Source organism: Rutidosis leptorrhynchoides, chromosome 9 (genome assembly GCF_046630445.1).
Source record: "Rutidosis leptorrhynchoides isolate AG116_Rl617_1_P2 chromosome 9, CSIRO_AGI_Rlap_v1, whole genome shotgun sequence".
Lineage (NCBI taxonomy): Eukaryota > Viridiplantae > Streptophyta > Magnoliopsida > Asterales > Asteraceae > Rutidosis > Rutidosis leptorrhynchoides.
In genome coordinates this window covers 19961280-19973685 of record NC_092341.1, presented here as the reverse complement: position 1 = coordinate 19973685, position 12406 = coordinate 19961280, and the positions used below count along the sequence as shown (strand labels likewise).

Genomic DNA, 12406 nt, shown 5'->3' with positions numbered 1-12406 from the left:
CGTTCATATTGATTATAAACGTTCCATATTAATTGATTTCGTTGCGAGATTTTGACCTCTATATGAGACGTTTATCAAAGACTGCATTCATTTTTAAAACAACCATAACCTTTATTTTATCAATAAAGGTTTTAAAAAAACATTACGTAGATTATCAAATAATGATAATCTAAAATATACTGTTTACACATAATGGTTTACAATAGAAATATATTACATCGACATATGTTTCTTGAATGCAGTTTTTACACAATATCATACAAACATGGACTCCAAATCTTGTCCTTATTTTAGTATGCAACAGCGGAAGCTCTTAGTATTCACCTGAGAATAAACATGCTTTAAACGTCAACAAAAATGTTGGTGAGTTATAGGTTTAACCTATATATATCAAATCGTAACAATAGACCACAAGATTTCATATTTCAATACACATCCCATACATAGAGATAAAAATCATTCATATGGTGAACACCTGGTAACTGACATTAACAAAATGCATATATCCCCATCATTCCAGGACACCCTTCGGATATGATATAAATTTCGAAGTACTAAAGCATTCGGTACTTTGGATGGGGTTTGTTAGGCCCAATAGATCTATCTTTAGGATTCGTGTCAATTAGGGTGTCTGTTCCCTAATTCTTAGATTACCATACTTAATAAAAAGGGGCATATTCGATTTCGATAATTCAACCATAGAATGTAGTTTTACGTACTTGTGTCTATTTTGTAAATCATTTATAAAACCTGCATGTATTCTCATCCCAAAAATATTAGATTTTAAAAGTGGGACTATAACTCACTTTCACAGATATTTCCGTCCTCGGAAATAAGACTTGGCCACGGATCGATTCACGAACCTATACAAATATGTACATATATATCAAAGTATGATCAAAATATAATTACAACCATTTTTATTATGTTTTAAAGATTTGAGTGTATTAAGTCAGCTGTCCTCGTTAGTAACCTACAACTAGTTGTCCACAGTTAGATGTACAGAAAAAATCGATATATATTATCTTGAATCAATCCACGACCCAGTGTATACACATCTCAGGCTAGATCACAACTCAAAGTATATATATTTTTGGAATCAACCTCAACCCTGTATAGCTAACTCCAACATTACTGCATATAGAGTGTCTATGGTTGTTCCAAATAATATATATACATGGTTCGATATGATATGTCAAAATATTTGCATACGTGTCTATGGTATCCCAAGATTACATAATATATTAGAATATATGTATAATACAATATAAGTTAGCTAGGATAAGATTTGTATAGATTTGTTAAACATTTCCCGTAGCTAAAAAGATCAAAAATATCCAATCTTCTTTTACCCATAACTTCTTCATTTTAAATCCGTTTTGAGTTAATCAAATTGCTATGGTTTCATATTGAAATCTAATTTAAGAATCCAAACAGAAAAAGTATAGGTTTATAGTCGGAAATTTAAGTTACGTGTCAATTACTAAAGAGGTAGTCATTTTCGTCGAAAGAACGACATCTTGATGACCATTTTGAAAAACATACTTTCACTTTGAGTTTAACCAAGATTTTTGGATATAGTTTCATGTTCATATGAAAAATCATTTTCCCAGAAGAACAACTTTTAAATCAAAGTTTATCATAGTTTTTAATTATCCAAACCAAAACAGCCCCCGGTTTCACTACGACGGCGTATATCCGATTTTATAGTGTTCATCGTGTTTCCAGGTTTTAAATCATTAAGTTAGCATATCATATAGATATAGAACATGTGTTTAGTTGATTTTAAAAGTCAAGTTAGAAGGATTAACTTTTGTTTGTGAACAAGTTTAGAATTAACTAAACTATGTTCTAGTGATTACAAGTTTAAACCTTCGAATAAGATAGCTTTATATGTATGAATCGAATAATGTTATGAACATCATTACTACCTCAAGTTTTCTAGATAAAACTACTGGAAATGAGAAAAATGGATCTAGCTTCAAAGGATCCTTGGATGGCTTGAAAGTTCTTGAAGCAGAATCATGACACGAAAACAGTTCAAGTAAGATTTTCACTCGAAATAAGATTGTTATAGTTGTAGAAATTGAATCAAAGTTTGAATATGAATATTACCTTCAATTAGAAAGATAACCTACTGTAAATAAAAAAGGTTCCTTGATCTTAGATGATTACTTGGAATGGATTAGAAAGCTTGGAAGTAGACTTGCAAACTTAGAAGTATTCTTGATTTTTATGGAACTATACTTATGGAATTTATGAAGAACACTTAGAACTTGAAGATGGAACTTGAGAGAGATTAATTAGATGAAGAAAATTGAAGAATGAAAGTATTTGTAGGTGTTTTTGGTCGTTGGTATATGGATTAAATATAAAGGATATGTAATTTTATTTTCATGTAAATAAGTCATGAATGATTACTAATATTTTTGTAATTTTATGAGATATTTCATGCTAGTTGCCAAATGATGGTTCCCACATGTGTTAGGTGACTGACATGGGCTGCTAAGAGCTGATCATTGGAGTGTATATACCAATAGTACATACATCTAAAAGCTGTGTATTGTACGAGTATGAATACGGGTGAATACGAGTAGAATTGTTGATGAAACTGAACGAGGATGTAATTGTAAGCATTTTTGTTAAGTAGAAGTACTTTGATATGTGTCTTGAAGTCTTTCAAAAGTATAAGAATACATATCAAAACACAACATGTATATTGATATCGCATATTTTATACATGTTTTCCTTAGCGATATCGATCATAATTTAGTCCGTTCGGATACGATTTGGTGTTTATTTTGATAATATTGAGAATGTTCGAGTTTAAAGAGCTATTTATAGAAGAGATGCGGTTTTTGAAGCTTTTGAGGCATTTTGTCGATTGGTTGTTATTATTAGTGCATCGAGGATTAATACGTTAATGTTTTATTGATTAATGAGGTGTTGAGATTATTAAAGCAAGTAAAAAGAGAAAAATAAAGAAGGAACCAGTTTACGTGTTGTGTCGCGGCGCGGATAATGAGGTCGCGGCGCGACGTTTGACGTGTTTCCAGATCAGAACAAGGTTTAAAGAGGGTGAAATTTCACATTATATGTCGCGGCGCGACAAATTAGGTCGCGGCGTGACCGTGTGTCGGTTCAGGCAATTCTGGCAATAATAAAAGGCCCAAAAAATACCTTAATTATGCATCCTTCCATCCAGACGAATTGTGGCAGCTTTTGGACGATTTTTGGTGATCTTTGGAGAACTCCAAGGTCATTCTAAGGCATCAATCATTCCGGAAACAAGTCTCGATCCGTTTATCCTTCAAGATTCAATCATTAAATAGGTTAATCTCTTTGTTTAAAACAATGAATTCTTCTATTACTTTGATTGTTATTTTGTTTTTAGCTATGATTTTTGGCTAAGTCTTTAATGTTTGTCTAGATTGAATATTCGTATGTGTTTGGATGTTACTTTAATGTTTTATTGATTAATGCATGATAATTATGAGTTTTGATTAAGAACCTTTCTTGTGAGTGTTGATTATTGTTACTAGGTTAATTAGTGAATCTTGTTTGAACAAATGGAACCCTGTTTCAATTTAGTGATCTAATTTCCAATTGATTTGTCTTAACTGATTGGGTGCTTACTGGACCAAGGGGGTAAACCAGGTAACATTGATTGAACAAAATAGGAGTGAATTGTGTGGAGCGAACGCGTAAACAATTAAATCTTAATCTTATAATTAGCTAATTACTAAGTCACAAACGAAAGAGGTCTTTGGTGAAAGGGAATCCTAAGCCAATAAATCCTAGTTTGACGTGTTTGCTAAAAGAGAACTCTGGGTAAACCGACTCTGTAATTGCATGCATTGATAAATAGAGCTAGTGCGTAATAACAAATCATCCAACACTGCGAATAGGAGATCTAGGTGAACATTCTTTTATCTATTGAATTCAAATATCTTTATTTTCCGTTGAGTCTGCAATTTGATTTATTTAAACTTAAAAACCCAAAAATATCATCTTTTACTTTTAATCAATCTTTGATTTGGCTAATCGTTAAATAGCCACAAAACAAACTATCTCGTACTTTCGATTTTCATAGATTAACTTAGTTTACTTTATTAGTTGCAATCTTAATTCTCACGTTAAAACTGTCCTTGGAACGATTTTGGAATTACCAATTTTATACTATTACACGATCAGGTACACTGCCCGTTAGTGTGTAGTAATCATTTAACCGGCATTTTTCCAATATAAATTATAGACACGATATTACACATCAAGTTTTTGGCGCCGCTGCCGGGGAACAGTTGTGTCGAAAATTAAGATTGTTATCTAATTGTTCTTAGTTTAGTTTAGTTATAGTTTATTATTTCTTTTCGTTATTCTCAGTTGAATCGGTGCGTTTAATCAGTTGTTAGTTGTGATTTCGCAGATAACAGGTAGTGCATGCCACATACGCGTTCTTCTAATTCTCCGATTCTTCAACCATTTGCAGAACCCGAAAGAGAGTTATTCAGAGCGTTAAGTCAAGAGCAACAGTCTACAGTGGATTCATCTTTTTCTTCAAGTGCTAATATAATTAATTTGGGAAGTAGTTCTGAGACTGTGGTGCCCGATACACCACCTGAAATCAGAGAAGAAGAAGAATCTTACATTTCATTAGATCTTTTCGAGACTGAAGATATGGCTGACCAAGAACAACCACATCGTCCTCAGACTATGGCACAAAAGTTGAAGGCCACACGAGGGGGCCAAGGCAACTCGATTACTCAACCGAATATCACTCAGCCTTTTCAAATTACAGGGCCAATCCTGAATTTGATTTCTTCTAATTGCCGATTTTATGGAAAGGATACTGAGGATGCTAACGAGCATCTTCGTAATTTTAATGATGTTTGCAATTTGTTTAAGTTGCATGAGGTTGCCGATACTTCAATCAAGACGAGGCTTTTCCCTTGGACTCTTAAGGGAGAAGCCAAGAGATGGTTAGATAAGCAACCAGAGGGCACGATTACCTCTTGGGAGACTTTGGAGGATAAGTTTTTATCGAAGTTTTTCCCTGCGTCTCGAGCTGCTAGACTTCAAGTAGAAATTTCACAATTTAGACAAAAGAGCAGTGAGACATTATTTGATGCTTGGGACCGTTTTGCTACTTTGTTACGCTCATGTCCGCAACACGGGTTGAATGATTAACAGAAGGTTCAGATTTTCTACAAGGGGTGTGATATCCCAACTTGTCAGACTATTGATCAAGCAGCAGGTGGTACGTTAATGGATAAGACCGAAGAAGAGGCGCTAGAGATAATTGAAAAGCAAGCTGCTTATTCTCATAAATGGCATCAAGATCATGAGTCATTCCATCCAGCTTCAGTTAAGAGAACCGAAACCCATGGTGCATATGACGATTTTGGGTCTATAAGTGCTAAGTTGGACTCCTTTGGTCCGAATTTGGAGAAGATAAATAAGGATATTCATGGTATGAAGGTTGGTTGTGAGTATTGTGGGGGATTACATCTGGCAAAAGATTGTGATGCAGGTTTGACTATGAATCAGAAGGAAGAGATCGCTTATATTAGTCAACAGAACAACAATCAGTTTCAGGGACGTGCGCAATTTAATAGGAATTTCAACAATCCCTATAATCCTCAAGGTAATCAAGGTTCGAGGTTCCATCCAGGTTCTAGTGGAGGATATCAACAGCAAGCTTCCGGGTATTTTCAAAAACCCCAAGCCGAAGAGAAAAAGTCCAATCTTGAAGCTATGATCGAGAAGCTTGTGATTTCTCAAACCCAGCTTGTTACTACTGTTACTCAAAATAATGAGAAGAATGATCAAATGTTTCGAAATCAACAAGCAGTGATTCAGAGTCTAGAGAAACAAATTGGTCAGCTTGCTAGCCAGAATAATGTGAGGAAACCGGGGGAGTTACCAAGTAAGACCGATAACAACCCGAAGAATGGGCACGTTAATGCTATCACTACCCATAGTAGTTTAGCATATAATTCCCCGAGTAAGTCCGATGAGTATGATTTACGAGTTTCGTTGGTTAAGGATAGTGAGCTGGTAGTTGTTAGTGAACCGGAGGGGGATAAGGAGCCGGAACAGGTGATTGAGAAGGTTGTGAGGGTACCGGAAACTGTTGTTGTTAAACCGGTAGTTAAAGAGTATCAACCACCGCTCCCATTCTCGAGGAAGCAGAGACTGGAGAAGTTGGAGGCAGAAAATTCCAAGTTTATGGACTTGATTAAAAAAGTTAACATTAATTTGCCTTTTATTGATGTGATTGCAGGTATGCCCAAGTATGCAAGGTTTCTTAAGGACTTGCTAACTAACGGGAAGAAGCTGGAGAACGTGTCTTCAGTCAGGTTGAATGCCGTATGCTCAGCGGTAGTTGCAAACAAGCTTCCCGAGAAGCTTGAGGATCCTGGGAGTTTTACCATTCCTTGTTTACTGGGTAACTTGGATTGTATGAGGGCGTTGGCAGATCTGGGGGCTAGCATAAATTTAATGCCCTACTCTATTTATTTGAAGCTAGACCCTGGGGAGTTGAAACCCACGCGTATGGCCATTCAGCTAGCGGACCGCTCTATTAAATTCCCTCGTGGAATTATCGAGAATATGCTAGTTAAGACCGGGTTGTTGGTTTTTTCGGCAGATTTCGTGGTGTTAGATATGGAAGTGGATGATAGGATTCCACTGATTTTGGGTCGGCCATTTTTAAATACTGCTAGGTGTATCATTGATGTATATGGCCAACAGTTGACCCTTCGGATAGATAATTTGCATGCAACTTTTTCAATTGACCATACTTTAAAATACCCTGCGTACACCGATGATGTATGCTATTTTCTTAACACTGTGAATGTCCACTCTGAGTTGTTGCAGGAATTCCCAGAGTTACAGGGTTTAGGAAAGTGTTCATTGGTTGAAATTGATGAAGAGTTGCAGGTTGAGGAGGTGGATATTTTGACCACCTTGATGGAAAACGGCTATGAGCCAACTGAGGAGGAGTTCAAAGAACTCGAGCGTGATGCGGATTACCAGATCAAGTCTTCAATTGAAGAACCTCCCGAGTTAGAATTGAAGCCACTTCCAGATCATTTGGAATACGCTTATTTGCAGGAGGAGTCTAAGCTTCCGGTAATTATTTCTTCTTCTCTTACTACAGGTCAGAAAACTAAGCTTGTAACCATGCTGCAGGCCCATAAACCGGCCATTGCGTGGAAAATTCACGACATTAAGGGTATTAGTCCCTCCTATTGCACCCACAAAATCCTAATGGAGGATAACTCCAAACCTGTGGTGCAACGTCAAAGGAGGTTGAACCCGCACATGCAAGATGTCGTAAAGAAAGAGATCATTAAGCTCCTCGATGCAGGTCTGATTTACCCGATCTCTGACAGTCCTTGGATTAGCCCGGTACACTGTGTACCTAAGAAAGGTGGTATGACTCTTACCACTAATGATAAAAATGAGTTAATTTCCACTAGGACTGTCACGGGGTGGCGTGTTTGTATTGACTATCGAAAGTTGAACGACGCCACACGTAAAGACCACTTCCCGTTACCTTTCATGGATCAAATGCTAGAGAGGTTAGCGGGAAACAGCTTTTATTGTTTTCTTGATGATTTTTCGGGCTATTTCCAAATTCCTATCTCGCCCGAGGACCAGAAGAAAACTACTTTCACGTGCCCGTATGGCACATTTTCATACCGACGCATGCCCTTTGGCCTTTGCAATGCTCTGGCCACTTTTCAAAGGTGCATGATGGCCATATTCCACGATATGATAGAGGATTGCATGGAGGTGTTCATGGATGACTTTTTGCTCTTCGGTGACACTTTTGATTCATGCCTTCTGAATTTAGAACAGATGTTGTAACGGTGTGAAAAGTCTAATCTTGTGCTAAATTGGGAAAATTGCCATTTCATGGTTCAAGGGGGCATAGTTCTCGGGCACAAGATTTCCAAGGACGGTATTGAGGTGGATCCTGCGAAGGTAACGGCTATTAAGAACCTTCCACCTCCCACCGATGTTAAGGGTGTTCGGAGTTTTCTCGGGCACGCCGGTTTTTACCGGCGGTTTATTAAGGATTTTTCTAAAATTGCTAATCCGATGAACAAACTCCTCGAAAAGGACACGCCTTGGAATTTTTCCGACGAGTGCCAAAAGGCATTCGATCTTCTTAAGGAGAAACTGATCAATGCACCAATCATAATTGCTCCGAATTGGTCCCTTCCATTCGAGCTTATATGCGATGCTTCCGATTTTGCTGTTGGCTCTGTTTTGGGTCAAAGGGTCGAGAAACATTTCCGACCCATCTACTATGCAAGCAAGACCTTGAAGGGAGCGCAATAGAATTATACTACCACTGAAAAGGAGCTCCTCGCGGTGGTCTTTTCGTTTGATAAGTTCTGGTCCTACTTAGTCTTATCGAAGACTATTATTTTTGCGGACCATTCTGCTCTGAAGTACCTATTTTCAAAACCGGATGCGAAACCTCGACTGCTTAGATGGATCTTGCTTTTGCAAGAATTCGACATCGAGATCCGGGATAAGAAGGGTGCTGAAAATCTAGCGGCTGACCACTTGTCTAGACTCGAGAATCCAAATCTCGAAGTCCTTCATGAATCGGATATCCATGATGATTTTCCCGATGAATATCTCATGGCGATGGATAAGGTAGACGAGCCGTGGTACGTGGACATTGCTAATTATCTCGTTAGGGGATTCTTGGAAAAAGGGTGGTCGCATCAAAAGAGGAAGAAATTCTTCAGTGACCTTAAGTACTATTTCTGGGAGGCTCCCTATCTTTTTCGTTGTTGTCCCGATGGGGTTATCTGCCGGTGCGTTTTCGGTGAGGAGTGTATGCGTATTTTGACCGAGTGCCATAGTGGGCCTACCGGTGGGCATTTTGGACCCCAAATCACGGGGCGTAAAGTCTATGATGCTGGCTTCTTTTGGCCGACAATTTTTAAGGATGCCCACCGGATTTGCAAGTCGTGCAATTCTTGTCAAAGGGCCGGTAAAGTCACCAAACGGGATGAGATGCCTCAACAAAGCATCCAAGTTTGTGAAGTATTTGATGTTTGGGGGATTGACTTTATGGGGCCATTTCCGAAATCTCAGAATTATAGTTACATACTCGTTGCTATTGACTACGTGTCTAAATGGGCCGAAGCTTAAGCTTTGCCCACAAACGATGCACGAGTTGTGATTTCCTTTCTTAAGCGTTTATTCTCTCAATTTGGAACTCCTAAAGCTTTAATTAGCGATAGGGGTACTCATTTTTGTAACGCCCAAATGGAGAAGGTATTGAAGCGATATGAAGTTCTCCATAAAGTTTCTACTTCATACCATCCCCAAACGAGCGGACAAGTTGAGAACACCAATCGAGCTCTTAAAGGGATTCTTGAGAAAACAGTGAGGTCGAATCCGAAGGAGTGGGCGAATAAGCTCGATGAAGCTTTGTGGGCATTTCGAACCGCCTACAAAACGCCAATTGGTACCACTCCTTATCGGTTAGTTTATGGGAAAGCGTGCCATCTCCCGTTAGAGATTGAGCATAAGGCGATGTGGGCACTTAAAAAGTGCAATTTAGATTTGAAAGAAGCCGGACACCAAAGGGCGGGGCAATTGAATGAGCTTGGTGAATTACGCCTTGATGCGTATGAAAATTTGTTGATTTACAAAGAGAAAACCAAGCAATGGCATGATAGGAAGTTAAAGGGTCTAAAAGAGTTTAATGAAGGCGATCGAGTGCTTTTGTTTAACTCTAGATTGAAGCTTTTACCGGGAAAACTTAAGTCCCAGTGGACGGGACCATTTGAGGTTGTTAAGGTGTACCCATACGGTACGATTGAGTTGAAAAATGCAAGCGGTACTACTTTTAAGGTTAATGGACATCGTGTTAAGAAATATTTTGATGGTCCGATGGTGATTGATGACGTGGTTCTCGTTGAACCCGATCCTAAGGATACTTGAAGTTTGAAACGAGTTTTGTGAGCGACTTGTTAAACATGGTTCACATTGTTGTATAGTTTGTATTAATAGGTCTGATCACGGGTTTGTTGAGTCTTAAATGCTAAATGATTAATTATGATTGATTACTTGTTACTTTGTTGGTTGTTTTGGTGTTTAAGGGTGTTTGAGTTTGCTGCATAGCTTAAAAAGTCGTGGTATCAGGATAAGCTTATTGTCGCGGCGCGGCATTTGGGGTCGCGGCGCAAGGTTTGAAGGGTTTGCAAAACAGAAAGTTACTTTAAATTGGTTTTTAAACACGTTAATTTCCGCGTCGCGAGGAATTGGGTCGCGGCGCGAGTTTTCATAGGTTTTGAAGTTCACGAAATTTGTAAAAAATAGTATCAGGTGCAGCGTATCGCCGCGGCGCGGCGACTTATGTCGCGGCGCGACAGTTCTGTCGCACAGGTTCCAACCCCCACAGTTTAGGTTTTAAATTAAATGGGTCAACCCGACCCACTACATAACTGACGGGATTTTCACACTTTTTAGGGGTTTAGGATCTGTTTTTCACCCACCATTCTCACACTTACCTCTTAAGCAAAGTTAGAGCTCTCAAACCCTAGTTTCAATTAACACTCATTGCTACATAACTTCTTCAATTCCTTTGTCAATCATGCCGGTTAAGGTCCGATTTTGACTAATTTCTTGCTTTTTCTCTCATGTTTCTTGATTAATTATATTAATTCTAGGGTTCATGTTTGAAATTTTAAGGGGTTTGTTTAATTGAAACTTTTATGCCTTAGTATTTGATGAATTGTTGATGAATATGATATTGTTGTGTTTTCTTCATGAATTCTTGTGTAGATTATGCATAATATTGATTCTTGAGATTAGGGTAATGTTAAATCCGAATTTGATGTTGAATGTTTGGTGATTTTGTTTGTGAGGGAGATGTTTACTAATAGATACATGTTTTAAGAGAGTGTGGGGTGATTTGGGCGGGTTATATGTGATTTTGGAAATTGGTAAAACATAATGATTTATGTGATTTGTAAGATGATTATTTGGTTGTTGGAATGGTTTATTCTTCGTGGAATAGGTTAATTAGCTAGATAAGTTTGTGAAATTGAGTTAAATGGAGATTGTTTAATGGGAAACTTACATGATATAGTGTTTTGAGAATTGTTTTGAATTTGATACCATGGAACACAAACATATGTTGTCGATACTTGCTTTTGTCTAAATGCCTAATTGAAGTTGAGACGAGTATTAATGGTACTTGGTGCAAGTATGTGGAACATGTTGATTTTTCTAACGCTAACTTTTCAATGTTTTGTGTTTGGTTTGGTTTTTGTTTCATGTGTGTAGAGAAGCAGATTTGATGCTCCATCTTCCTCCACGGCTCAATCCCGAAGGGATGAAGAGCGAAGAACTAATCCGGAGGTTTGGTTACAACACGTTGAGGAGCAATTCTCGGAATATTTTGGATACATTTCAGCTCGGAATATTCAAGCGACTTGGTATTTTAGTTGGGATGAGTTGAATAGTTCATCTAGTGAGGTAAGGGAGGATATTGCTTATATGCTGGTGATGTCGAGATAGGGGGTTGATCTTGGCACTTGGGAACGTGCTTTTTCATTAAGAGACGATCTTTACCGTGAGTTAATTGTTGAGTTTTTCTCTTCTTTAAGTTTCCGTTCTCGAAGAGATGGGACGGATCAAGGCTTTTTGACATTTCATTTAGGAGGAGAAAGTCGAGCCATGAGTCGACTTGATTTGTCTCAAGCACTAAATTTGTATGAAGAATTGGATGAGAAGTCTTTGACACGTTATTTGAAGAAAGAAACTGAGTTCATCGGGAATCAGGATGATTATAATGAGCGAGACTTTTGGTTTGAAATTTCAGGATTGACTCCATTTGTGTCTAATGAGTCGAAGGGGTCCGATATTCGAAGCAGAGATCTACGGTTACTCCATAAACTGTTGTCGTATACTTTTTGTGGACGAAGGAATGGGAACGATAAAGTTAATTCTACCGAGTTGTGGATAATGCATCGATTTCGGCATAATGCGCAGGTTGATTTGTGTATGTTGATTGCTACATATTTATCTAATTAGTCGAGGGAGACACGCTCTTCGAGGCCACTGCTGGGTGGTCATTTTGTTGCAAAAATTGCACGATTTTTCGACATCAATTTTAGCAGGTGTACAAGATTAACCGACTCATTGCAAGTAATGAAACCTTTTAATTTAAGGTTTTATCTTAATGTGCGTTTTGTGATGTGGGATGCGAATCGAGTTGGCTTGGTTGCATATGTTGATCCACAAGAGCACGAGGCCGGTGGTAATGTTCAAGGAGGTGATGAGGCGGAGCCGGTTGCTCCGAATGTGCCAGCGGGGGGTCAGCCTTGGGGTATTTCCCAAGAAATTTGGGATAACTTAGTCTCGC

General features: G+C 38.2%; 1 non-coding gene across 1 annotated transcript; it reads right to left on the bottom strand.

Annotated features, from left to right (window-relative positions):
- Positions 1-5070: 5070 nt before the first annotated feature.
- LOC139869458 (small nucleolar RNA R71) lies at positions 5071-5177 on the bottom strand. The gene has a single exon (XR_011766067.1). It is a non-coding gene; the product is annotated as a small nucleolar RNA R71 (small nucleolar RNA).
- Between the last annotated feature and the right edge of the window lie 7229 nt (positions 5178-12406).